At 42.3% G+C, this 11,723-nt stretch overlaps 1 non-coding gene across 1 annotated transcript; it reads right to left on the bottom strand.

Annotated features, from left to right (window-relative positions):
- Positions 1-11,445: 11,445 nt before the first annotated feature.
- Positions 11,446-11,517, bottom strand: TRNAT-CGU (transfer RNA threonine (anticodon CGU)). The gene has a single exon. It is a non-coding gene; the product is annotated as a tRNA-Thr (tRNA).
- Between the last annotated feature and the right edge of the window lie 206 nt (positions 11,518-11,723).

The raw sequence follows: 11,723 nt of genomic DNA, 5'->3' as shown, positions 1-11,723 counted from the left end.
CTTTTTGTTGTGTATTCGTAATCAATTTCCAAGCCACCACAGTCAACTATGCATCGCGATGGTTTTCATTTCTTCATGAGAGGCCACTAATGGCGAGGAATTCTTCCGCGTAGAAACATGCATGTTTTTTTCCCCTTCGCAGAAAGAACAGGGAAGCGCATAAGTGAGAACAGTGCAAGAAGATAGAGAACGTTCCCTTATCAAACTAAGATCGACGCAATACCTGCGCGCCTGCTTCAACAGTGTCAATAGAAGAGAGTCTAAGAGGTCGGAAACCTCACCGAAGCAGAGTTAGCCACTTCCTTGCCGATTACGGCACGAAAGGAAAGAGAATGGGAGTTGAAGATGCGCTACATTTTTCTTCGCGTATTCTCAGACATAGGGAAGCTCGAGACCCCACAAGAAGAAAACTAATTTCTGTGACAACTGTTCCTCTTGTGGGCGCTGGGTATACTTCAGACGAGATAATAATCCGCTATCTCGTTCTCAGCACCTTTGTCATCAATGCGAGCGATGAAATTTGCCAAATGCCACAAGGGCTTGATGGAGCAATATATACATTCCTTCGAGCCAAGAATTTCATCCATGCGAACTTTGTCACATTAGGGCTTAATTCATGTCAGAGCGTGCCACAAAAACTGTCTATTTGTCCCCAGCTAAACTTTGGCGACATATTGCACTAATATAAAAAAAACTATGCCTCATCTGCATGAATGAAGTCGTTGTAACGAATAATGCGGAAATAGTGTGGAATTATGGGGGGTCGTTTTCCGCCCCTGCACTCCCACACCGCGTATGCAGCGTTCCCGCTCGCTAACCGCGGTGTGGTTCGTGCTTGAATGGCAAGGGAGGGACGACAAGGCGTGAACAATAATATGCGATTTATTACATTTGGAATTAATTCAGACGGTGGGCCGGCTAGCTACACAACATCAACGAGGCGTTCCTCGCAAAAAGAAGGCTAACGTAAGAAGGGCTTCCGACTTACCGGCTGGGGCAGGGGCGCTACTTCGGAGGTATCGGCGACGAACGTTTGTACGCGCCGACAATGGCGGCCGGCTATTCCCGAGCGCGCCGCATTCTTGGGGCAAAGCCATCCCCGAGTATTTTCTGGGGGAGGGGAGGAGAGCGCGCGTTTACTGCGCTCGCTTCGCTGCCTGGAGCCAGAAGTCCAGCGGCGAGGCACAACAGGTCACCGTGCGCCTGCCGCGGAAGGTGAGACTCTGCGGAGCTCCGCGTAGCCTTCGAGGTGGCGCTCCCGTCGCTGCTTCTGCTTACCCCGAGATGCAAACTTCCCTCCTCGCCCAGCAGGGGCTGTCCTGACGCACGATGAAGGTGACCGCCCGCGTCGAAACGAAGAGGGGGGGGGGGGACAAGTTTTCCACAATAGCTGAAACACTAAACCATTATTTCTGTTCTCTATTTGCTCAGTTTTTTGCGCTTTGAGTGTATTTCGACTACCTCAGGAAGGCGTGTGATCTTTATAGCTTAACTTAAACATTAAGGAATTGGCAGGAATCAACAAGATACAAAACGCCTTTCTTGTTCCCTACGTCGAATAACACTCCCCAGTTTTTAAGAAATCTTTGGAGTTGCTCAACAGTCACGGGACTGCAAATACGCGAAGATTACTCCCGAACCGAAGGCAGATCGTCGTTCAATTCTTGCGTCTATTTAAATATATCGTGTGTTTAAATGTGTTTAAAGCATATTTAGACACATTTCAGCCTCGATTGAAGAGCACCACATTACAAATGACGAAAAGCATTGTTTTCGCTGATGAATATAACTTGTAACGCAACTGCTCAAAACAGTCCACGGCCTTGCGTCTTTCTTAGAAGCCAAAGCCAAATGAACATATCATTTCTGGACTTTTAAAAATCCTTTCGTCGTGTATCCCACAAAAATCTACGTATTAAATAAAAGCCAACTGTTAGTTATAACACCATATTCGCGCTGACTAACGCTTCTTATAGAAACCAGGCCCTTAACATCGACGGTGTTCTTTCTAGTTCTTGTTCTAGCTTCGATTTAATGAAATTTATTTTCCACTAGAAAGGGTACTGACCCAAGACGAAAAGCTATAACTACAACTCTGTAGATGAAACTGTCTGTGACCCAGTACAGAAGCAACACAAATAATAAGGCGGCATACAGGGCAGCTCACAAACAGGACAAATAATTTACGAGGCAACAAATATATATGAAAAAAAAACGAAAACATACCGAAAAAATCTACATCGAAGTATCGTCAAACACAATAGTCGACCAACATTCGAAGCTACTCGGTTCTACTAAGAAAATGTAAATTTAATGTCCTGAGAGGTAAAACAAAGACATCATTATTGCTTTGGGTAAACGAGGCAATGAGAACTGCAGCGCTTGTCTTTCATAATTTGTTCTTATGCATGGCAGAACCCATTTATAAGTGCGTCGGGTTAAGACATATTTCTCCTTTTGTTCTAATTTAGCGAGGGATATGTGAAAAGCAGCTGTTCTGGGAGAAGGTAATCTGAGATAATATACTAGCTGGTATTAAAAGGGGATATTAATTCGAATAATTTTGTATTGAAGCAAAAAATCAGCTGTATGAGTTGTGTAGCTGGCCCCGGCAATTATTCTAACCGCTCTTTTTTGAAGAATTAGTACTTTATTAATGTTAGTGTTTGATGTGGTGGCGCAGACCAAAAGACATCAGTACAGGACGCCAACAGACTGTGACACTCTCTTTGCAATATATGTTATGTGTTCTATCCATTTCATCTGTGCATCAAAGAGACGCCCAATGATTTAAAGCTGGCGAAAATTTCTATTGTGATATAAGTAAAATGGGCGCTGATAGAGCAACTTAAAGTTGAAAGGTCGAAAAAAAGCCGCCTTGAGTTTCTTAGCACTGACAAGTCCATTTGGTATGGACCACCTGTTTAAAGACTGAAGAACTCTGTTTCCTTTTTAATACATTATGTGTTGATGAATAAGTAAGGAAAAAAAAAGTATACAGAACATAGCCAGCATCAGAAGCAATTTGAACGATATCATCACGATTAAAAAAATTGCCGATGATTACGCTACTTCCTAATGCGAAATTTGAGCGCAGGTCATCAGCTGATTCAGCATTTCGCTAGATTAAGGCAAAGAATTTGAGCAAGACATATATGTCCAATTACAGACAATTTGTTATTTTTCACACATATTCCTTCTTCACGAAACACTCCACTAACACTTCGTGATTTTCATGAAGGAAGCTTTGTGGTCGGAGAATTACATGAATGCATGGTTGACTTGCTGCACCAGTGCCTGGTTCTCAAAGACGAGATCTGTGCAAGTGTTTCGCGAGGTTGTTACAGCTGTGGAAGGCGTTACCAGCCAGAGGAACGGGATGTTCTGCATAAGGGGTAAGAAATTCCTGTTTGTCTTTATATGTACATCAAAGTCCCCGCCCACCCTGCCACCCTGGCTCGCTCACCGTTGCCAGCGCTAACGCCTGCAGCCCACATCACTCTCTCATCACCCCACGTAACTATAAGCACGATTCAGGCGCCCGCTGCCCCATGGAGCCGGTTATGCGCACTTCCTTTCCTTAAAATTATCGGACTGTAAAACGTTGTCAACGCCAACGCCAATGAACACAATGAACGTCGACGGCCTACGGCTTCAGCGACGCGTTTCTGGCACAACGTCGTCAATGCCTGCCACCCACGCCTCCCTCTCTCATCGCCCCATGTACCTATAAGCGCGATTCAGGCGGCCACCGACCCAGGGAGCCAGTTATGCGCACTTCGTTTCATTAAAATGGCACAACGTTGTCAATGCCAACGCATGCAGCGCACATCTGTCACTACCGCCACGTAGCTTAAAGCACGATTAAGGTGACCGCTGTTCCAAGGAGGAAGTTACTTGCCTTTCCTTTGCTTTCCAAGCTCCCGCTTCATTGGTTTCGCAGCTTAAAGCGCGACTAAGGTGTCCACTGCTGGTTACAACGGACAACGGCGACGGCGGCGGCGACGCTGCGAAACCAGGAAACAGGCGCCAAAGAGCTGCGCTCTAAAAGAAACGGACCTAGAAGGCTACTCTCGGAAACTCTACATTGTATAGCTTTTAGATAGGATCGGTCACCATCAATAAAGACAGCCTGTTTACGCTGGCTTAGTACGAGCGAGACAGATTAACACAACAGCCACGGACACCGTACCTTTGTATTTTAGGAAGTAATATTTCATGATTTAGGAGATCAAATGCTTTTAAAGTCTACAAATATATTGGTGCTATACTTTTGCATCCATTAACCTCTAAAATAATTTCCGTTTGCAACAGTAGAGCAGATTCTGTGGAGCGTTCTTTACGAAAACCAAACTGACTGTCAATAAAGGGTGTTTATTGCGGGGGTTCTGTTTTCTTTATTATAACTTTACCTAGGGCTTTTGAGAAAACCGCTAAAACGGGGAATGATGACCCTTACAAAAAAAGATTTTTGAGCTTCAGTTGACGCCTTGTTGAGCTTTTGAATCAACTGGAAACCAACATGAACCCAACATACATGTATGTTGAGTGTACTCAACACCTGCTAAACAAAATTTTTGTTGAACGTAGTCAACACATTAATTGTTAAGTAATTTCTGTTGAATTTACGTTGCATCGAGTCTCACGGAAGCCGTTTCTAAGCTTAACTAAATGAAATCAGTTTGATATGCGTCGTGCAAACCGAAGCTTATCACATTACAAGAACGCATGCAGCACCTGTCAAAACTCTCGCAAACCGCTCAAAGTAATTTGCTTGCATAGAAATGAGCGCTAGTGGTGCAATGTGCTCTTTCAGGCATACCTACTTCGGATGATTCGTATGTGCGCTCATAAAAAGGGCTCTTAATTAGGGCTTTATTTCTGTTGTTTATGATTGAATCAAGGTCTTCAACTAACAGTACGTTGCGTGTGAACTTGATTACTTCTACTAGGCACAAAACAAATAAATAGTAATAGTTACAATTGACATAACTTTGCTGATCGGCAGGCCGCTACGTGCGCGGATTCGGACGCCCATGTATAGGATTATATAAGGGTGAAGGTGAGATTGCGCTTAAGATGGAAAAGTTATGAACTCTTAGTGTGGTCATGTAGCTTCATGCGCAATACTGTTCAATGTTCTTTATCTGAAGCCAGAGTGTATGTATTTATGTTAAAACGTGTATTTATGCGTATTTTTGGAGCACTATACACGGCTGGGGATGTCAGCGTGAAGTTATCGGGAATTGTAGCAATAAATGTGAATATACCGCCAAAAAATGTAACCGGTCGGCCCATCTGACCCAATACAAATGTACTCCTAAGAATTTTTTTTACTACGACCGAGAATCCGAATGGTGTGTTTAATCACTCCAGTAATTTCAACACGAATTCAACATGAAAGCAATTCAGAAATTCTGGTGGGAATGCTCAACTCTGGCGCAGTGTTCACTTTTCCGTAGACTTTCAGCTCGGCCTCAATAATTCACCAGCGCGAGGCCATCCTGGTGCCAACACAAATTCAACATGGCATGTTGAGTCTGCTCATGAGAAGTTGAACACTGCCTCAAGAAGCATTTTTGTAAGGGTAGATACGTAGTTCTTGTCTCCTCCCTGAAAAATAACTGAAAATTGAGCATTTTTCATTCTTTCGGGAAAGATGGAAGAATGTTGGGAAGTTGAAAATATTCATCAAATAAGGCGCAATAATGTCTGCTGCCATTTTTGCCAATCTTATTTGGAGACCATCATAATCAACAGAAGGAGTTGATTTAAGGTTAATTAAGATGGAAAACCCTTCCTCAGAGTTTGCAGGATAGAAGGCGGTAGAGTCTGTGGTGGCGTTGGTCAAGAAACTAAGGGCTGCATCAGAACTTCTCGTTGGAATAAAGCCAGTGAAAAAGAAGCGCTAAAACGGGGGCTAGTTGGTTTTGCATTATTGTTAAGCGCGCTACTTTAACACGCAGTCACACGAAAAAAAAAAACACTATGAAGAAGCGCGAACTCACAACTGTTTATTACGCATGAAACACTTTGTCCTTCTAGACAATCAAAACGCAAATGATGCGCTCAGGTTAGGCACGTGCCGTTGCATCTCTGTGCTTTTTTTTATCAGTTTTGTTTCTGCTTCTGTTAAGGCGATGGAAGAATCACTGACACATTTCTCAGGATTCGCTTCAAGAATTGCAAATCTCTCTCTTATCTCTCTTTCAATCCTGTCTTTTTGATGTCCGATATGAGTTCGCGCTTCGTCGTTGTGTGTGTTTTTTCGTGTAATTGCGTTGTAAAGCAGCGCGCTTAACAATGATCCAGTGAAAAAGTTACTGACATCGTCCGCGAGAGAAGAACTAGATAAGGGCTTGCTATTGATTTTAAGCTCACCCACATTTGTAGCTCGTCATTTTTTTTTAGAAATTCATTGATCAAAATTCTCCAAAATTTCCTGAGATCAACTTTATTGTTTTCAAGTAATCGTTTTTGGTATCCCTGCTTTGCCCTTCTTAACTCATTAGTGAAGTTATTGCGATAGCGTTTAAACGAAGCTAGGTCTACAGGTTCACGGGTGCACAGAAAACGTTTGAAAAGCTAATTTCTACGGTCAATCATCTCAATATCGAGAGAATTAACCCATGGCTTTCGGACCTGCAAAGTCGGTCATCCCACAGGACTCAGTCTTGGGTCCGCTGGGTCCGCTGCAGTTTCTCACCTTCCTTATTACATCAGCGCTGACATACCTGCAAAAGTAAAATTCTTTCCAGGTGATTACGTAATCTATCACAAATTATCTACCTTGATGATCAAGTAACATTAAACTCACCAGTCGCCAAAAAAAAAAGCTGGTGTTGCACGTGGCGAATGGTCATTAATACTAAAAAAAGCGTTGGGATGACTGTAACTTGGAAGAAAGAACCATTAACCCTCAGATATCACATCGGTAATCTGTAGCAAAATCGTGGTTTGAGCTAGTTGGTACATCTTTAAAATTTCACCAGCGCTGCGACTAGGAACAAGAACAGAGAAGGAAGGAGAAGGACAAGCGCTACTAACAACTGAAAGTTTATTTGAAAAAACACAGATTATATGCACACAACTGACAACCCAAAGCGCCTGCGCTTCCCGCAAGAACACGCAAAAGAATCTGTATATCTGTATATGGCAGAAGTGCCAAGCTTTAAGTTCTTGACTTTAAATGGAATCACCGTATAGGCTATACAAAAATAAAGCAATGTAGATGGTGGAATATCCTCCCAAGTTAAACTGGTTGCGCTCAAAGCCGACATGAGACCAGTATTATAATACGCTGCGATCGTATGGAACCCTTTCAGAATAAAAAAAATAGCGAAACAATTGAACGATCACTTCAGATCTGCTAGGTTTCTTTTTTTTTTACATCTGTTATAGCCGGCGTCCGTCCCATGCCTGCTTTTTGCGGTCTTCTTAGAAAAATTGGAAACACGTTTGTACCGTGAGGCAATGATTTTTTTTTAATTTTCGCTGTGCAATAATCGAACACGGTAGAGAAAAACCTATATATTCAGCCCGTAACTCTTTCTTTTGCCAGACGACGCGTCATCGTCATCATCAGCCTGACTACGCCCACTGCGGGCAAAGGCCTCTCCCATGTCTCTCCAATTAACCCTGTCTTTCGCCACCCGCGGCCACCATATTCCCGCAAACATCTTAATCTCATCCGCCCACCTAACTTTCTGCCGTCCCCTGCTACGTTTGCTTTCTCTTGGAGTCCACTCCGTTACCCTTAAGGACCAGCGGTTATCTTGCCTTCGCATTACATGCCCTGCCCAAACCCATTTCTTCCTCTTGATTTCAACTAAGATGTCATTAACCCGCGTTTGTTCCCTCACCCACTCCGTCCTCTTCCGATCTCTTAACGTTACCTATCATTTTCCTTTCCATAGCTCGCTGCGTTGTTCTTAACTTAAGCTGAACCCTCTTTGTTAGCTTCCACGTTTCTGCCCATAAGTGAGTACCGGTAGGATGCAGCTGTTGTATACTTTTCTCTTCAGGGATATTGGTAAGCTACCATTCATGATCTGAGAGAACCTGCCATATGCGCTCCACCCCATTCTTATCCTTCTAGTTATTTCCCTCTCATGATCCGGATCTGCGGTCACTACCTGCCCTAAGTAGACATATTCTCTTACTACTTCCAGCACCTCGCTACCAATTGCGAACTGCTGTTCCCTTGATAGGCTATTGAACATTACTTTGGTTTTCTGCAGGTTAATTTTTAGCCCCACCGTTCGACTCTGCCTGTCTAACTGATTGATCATGCTTTGCAGTTCTTGTCCTGAGTGGCTTAGCAAGGCAATGTCATCAGCGAATCGCAAATTACTTAGGTATTCTCCATTAACTCTTATCCCCAACTGTTCCCATTTCAGGCCCCGGAATACCTCATGTAAACAGGCGTAAATAACATAGGCGATATCGTGTCTCCCTGCCTGACACATTTCCTTTTTGGAATTTTATTGCTGACTTTATAGAGAACTATGGTAGCGGTGCAATCGTTATAAATATGTTCCAATATTTTCACATAACACTCTTCTACACACTGATTCCGCAATGCATGCATGACTTCTGAGGTTTCTACTGAGTCGAATGCTTTCTCGTAATGAATGAACGCTATATATAGAGGTTGGTTATATTAAGCGCATTTCTCTATCACCTGATTGATTGCGTGAATATGGTCCATTGTCGAGTGTCCTTTACGAAAGCCTGCCTGGTCATTTGGTTGATTGAAGTCTAAGGTTGTCCTGACCCTATTAGCGATTACCTGAGTAAATACCTTGTAGGCAACAGAGAGTAAGCTGATCGGTCAGTAACTCTTCAAGTCCTTGGCGTCTCCTTTCTTATGAATTAAGATAATGTTAGCGTTTTTCCAAGCTCTAGGTACGCTCGAGGTCACAAGGCATTGCGTATACAGGGTGGCTAGTTTTTGTAGCGCAATCTCTCCTCCGTCCTTCAACAAATCTGCTGTTACCTGATCCTCACCAGCTGCTTTCCCTCTTTGCATTGCTCCTAAGGCTTTCTTTACTTCCTCCTTCGTTACTAGCGGGATGTCCCATTCCTGTGCTCGACTGCCTCCCTCAGTAACTTGGTGATTACATTCGCTACTGTATAGATTTGTGTAGAACTCTTCGGCTAATTCAACTATCTTATCCATATATTGCTGATGACATTGCCCTGTTTGTCTTTTAGCACATGCATCTGGTTTTTCGAGCACAATCTCTCCTCCATCCTTCAACAAATCTGCTGTTATCTGATCCTCACCAGCTGCTTTCCCCTTCTGCATTGCTCCTAAGGCTTTCTTTACTTCCTGCTTCGTTACTGGCGATACGCGTAACTGGAATGAATTCGATGCCTTAACTGCTGAATGCTCCACTCTCATCGCATTCACGCGCACACTTATAAATAAATCTTAAAATGCTTTGTTATCTGCTCCGTGCCTGTTTTTGTACTTTTTAGTAGTTTTTTATACAATTTTTACTCGCGTGTGACCATTTGCCGCTTGTCTTGAAGTCATAGTACAACTTCTTGTATTGAAACGTGCATGCTGTTCAAGGCTGATTCCTTTTTCTGATTCCTCGTTTGCCTTCACATAGGTATTGCTTTCAAATCTACTCCCACTAGAAATTTTGCTATTCACAAAGTTGAGCAAGACTCCTTGTTTTACTGTCGTTGTCAGAGCTTTCTTTAACACAGTACATTTTTCAACACTGAGCTGTTGCTTTGAAGTGCGTTTATGTCAATATCTTGTTCATCTTTCGATGACTTGTCGGCCCACTCCTGCCGAAGATCTTGCAAAATGTTGGTACCACCTGGAAAATAAAGTAAATGAACTCTTTCAGAGTGTGTGTATATATATATATATATATATGAAAGAAGCCAACAGCCACAGAAACCAAGGGGCACAGGGGATTTTTTTTTTTTAAATTAATTTATTTATTTTGTGGTGTTGATCAATTTAGAATATTACTGAACATGTCATCGCTTAAAGCTAATTCATTAGAAAAGCAGAAGAAAAAACAACCACTGCCGCCGGTGGGATCCGAACCCACGACCTCCGAATTACGCGTCCGGTGCTCTACCTCTGAGCTACGGCGACGGCTGTCAAATCTGCTGCTTTCGGGGGTATTTATGTTTACAAGTAACCTAACCTTGAGAGTGTTCATCAGCGCCACCCACGTTCATAAGCGGCGGACGTAGAACGTCCTGAGTAACCGCAGGTAGTGACGTAGAACGTCATCGAACGGAGAGGGTGGAAGCTGCGTGAGAACCCTCTTATGCTTCCTAGAGGGTTCTCACGCAGCTTCCACCCTCTCCGTTCGATGACGTTCTACGTCACTACCTGCGGTTACTCAGGACGTTCTACGTCCGCCGCTTATGAACGTGGGTGGCGCTGATGAACACTCTCAAGGTTAGGTTACTTGTAAACATAAATACCCCCGAAAGCAGCAGATTTGACAGCCGTCGCCGTAGCTCAGAGGTAGAGCACCGGACGCGTAATTCGGAGGTCGTGGGTTCGGATCCCACCGGCGGCAGTGGTTGTTTTTTCTTCTGCTTTTCTAATGAATTAGCTTTAAGCGATGACATGTTCAGTAATATTCTAAATTGATCAACACCACAAAATAAATAAATTAATTTAAAAAAAAAAATCCCCTGTGCCCCTTGGTTTCTGTGGCTGTTGGCTTCTTTCATATTTATAACGAGCCCCTCATTCCCCTTCCCTTGTTTGTATATATATATATATATATATATATATATATATATATATATATATATATATATATATATATGAGCTTGGCGCATGATGGCCTTAGCTGCCTATGTGCCATAAAACCCAACACAACACACAAACACAACACAATATATGTATATATATATATATATATATATATATATATATATACATATATTGTGTTGTGTTTGTGTGTTGTGTTGGGTTTGTGTTGGTTTGTGTTGGGTTTCCCTTGTTTGTATATATATATATATATATATATATATATATATATATATATATATATATATATATATATATATGAGCTTGGCGCATGATGGCCTTAGCTGCCTATGTGCCATAAAACCCAACACAACACACAAACACAACACAATATATGTATGTATATATATATATATATATATATATATATATATATATATATATATATATATATATATATATATATATATATATATATATATATATATATATATATATATATATGTGTGTGTGTGTGTGTGTGTGTGTGTGTGTGTGTGTGTGTGTGTGTGTGTGTGTGAGAGAAGCCAGCAGCCACACGAACCAATGGACACCGGAGTTTTTTAATTTATTTATTTATTTTGTGGTGTTGATCAATTTAGAATATTACTGAATATGTTATCGCTTAAATCCATTTGATTAGAAAAGCAGAAGAAAAAACAACCACATGTCGCCGGTGGGATCCGAACCCACGACCTCCGAATTACGCGTCCGGCGCTCTACCGCTGAGCTACGGCGACGTCTGTCTGATCTGCTTTTGCGGGTATTTATGTTTACAGGTGACTTAACCTTGAGATTGTGTATATATATACCTATATTTATATATATATATACGTAATTCGGCTGACACACGGTAGAATAGCCAGGGTCTGGCCGAAACGTTAGAATAAAGTTATTGGTTTCCTACCGTGTATCAACCGAATTACGTTTATGTTCTACCGGATCC

The sequence above is a fragment of the Amblyomma mixtum genome, chromosome 10 (assembly GCF_055824585.1).
Source record: "Amblyomma mixtum isolate Tamu chromosome 10, ASM5582458v1, whole genome shotgun sequence".
NCBI classification, from domain to species: domain Eukaryota; kingdom Metazoa; phylum Arthropoda; class Arachnida; order Ixodida; family Ixodidae; genus Amblyomma; species Amblyomma mixtum.
This window is presented reverse-complemented; position numbering and strand designations above follow the sequence as displayed.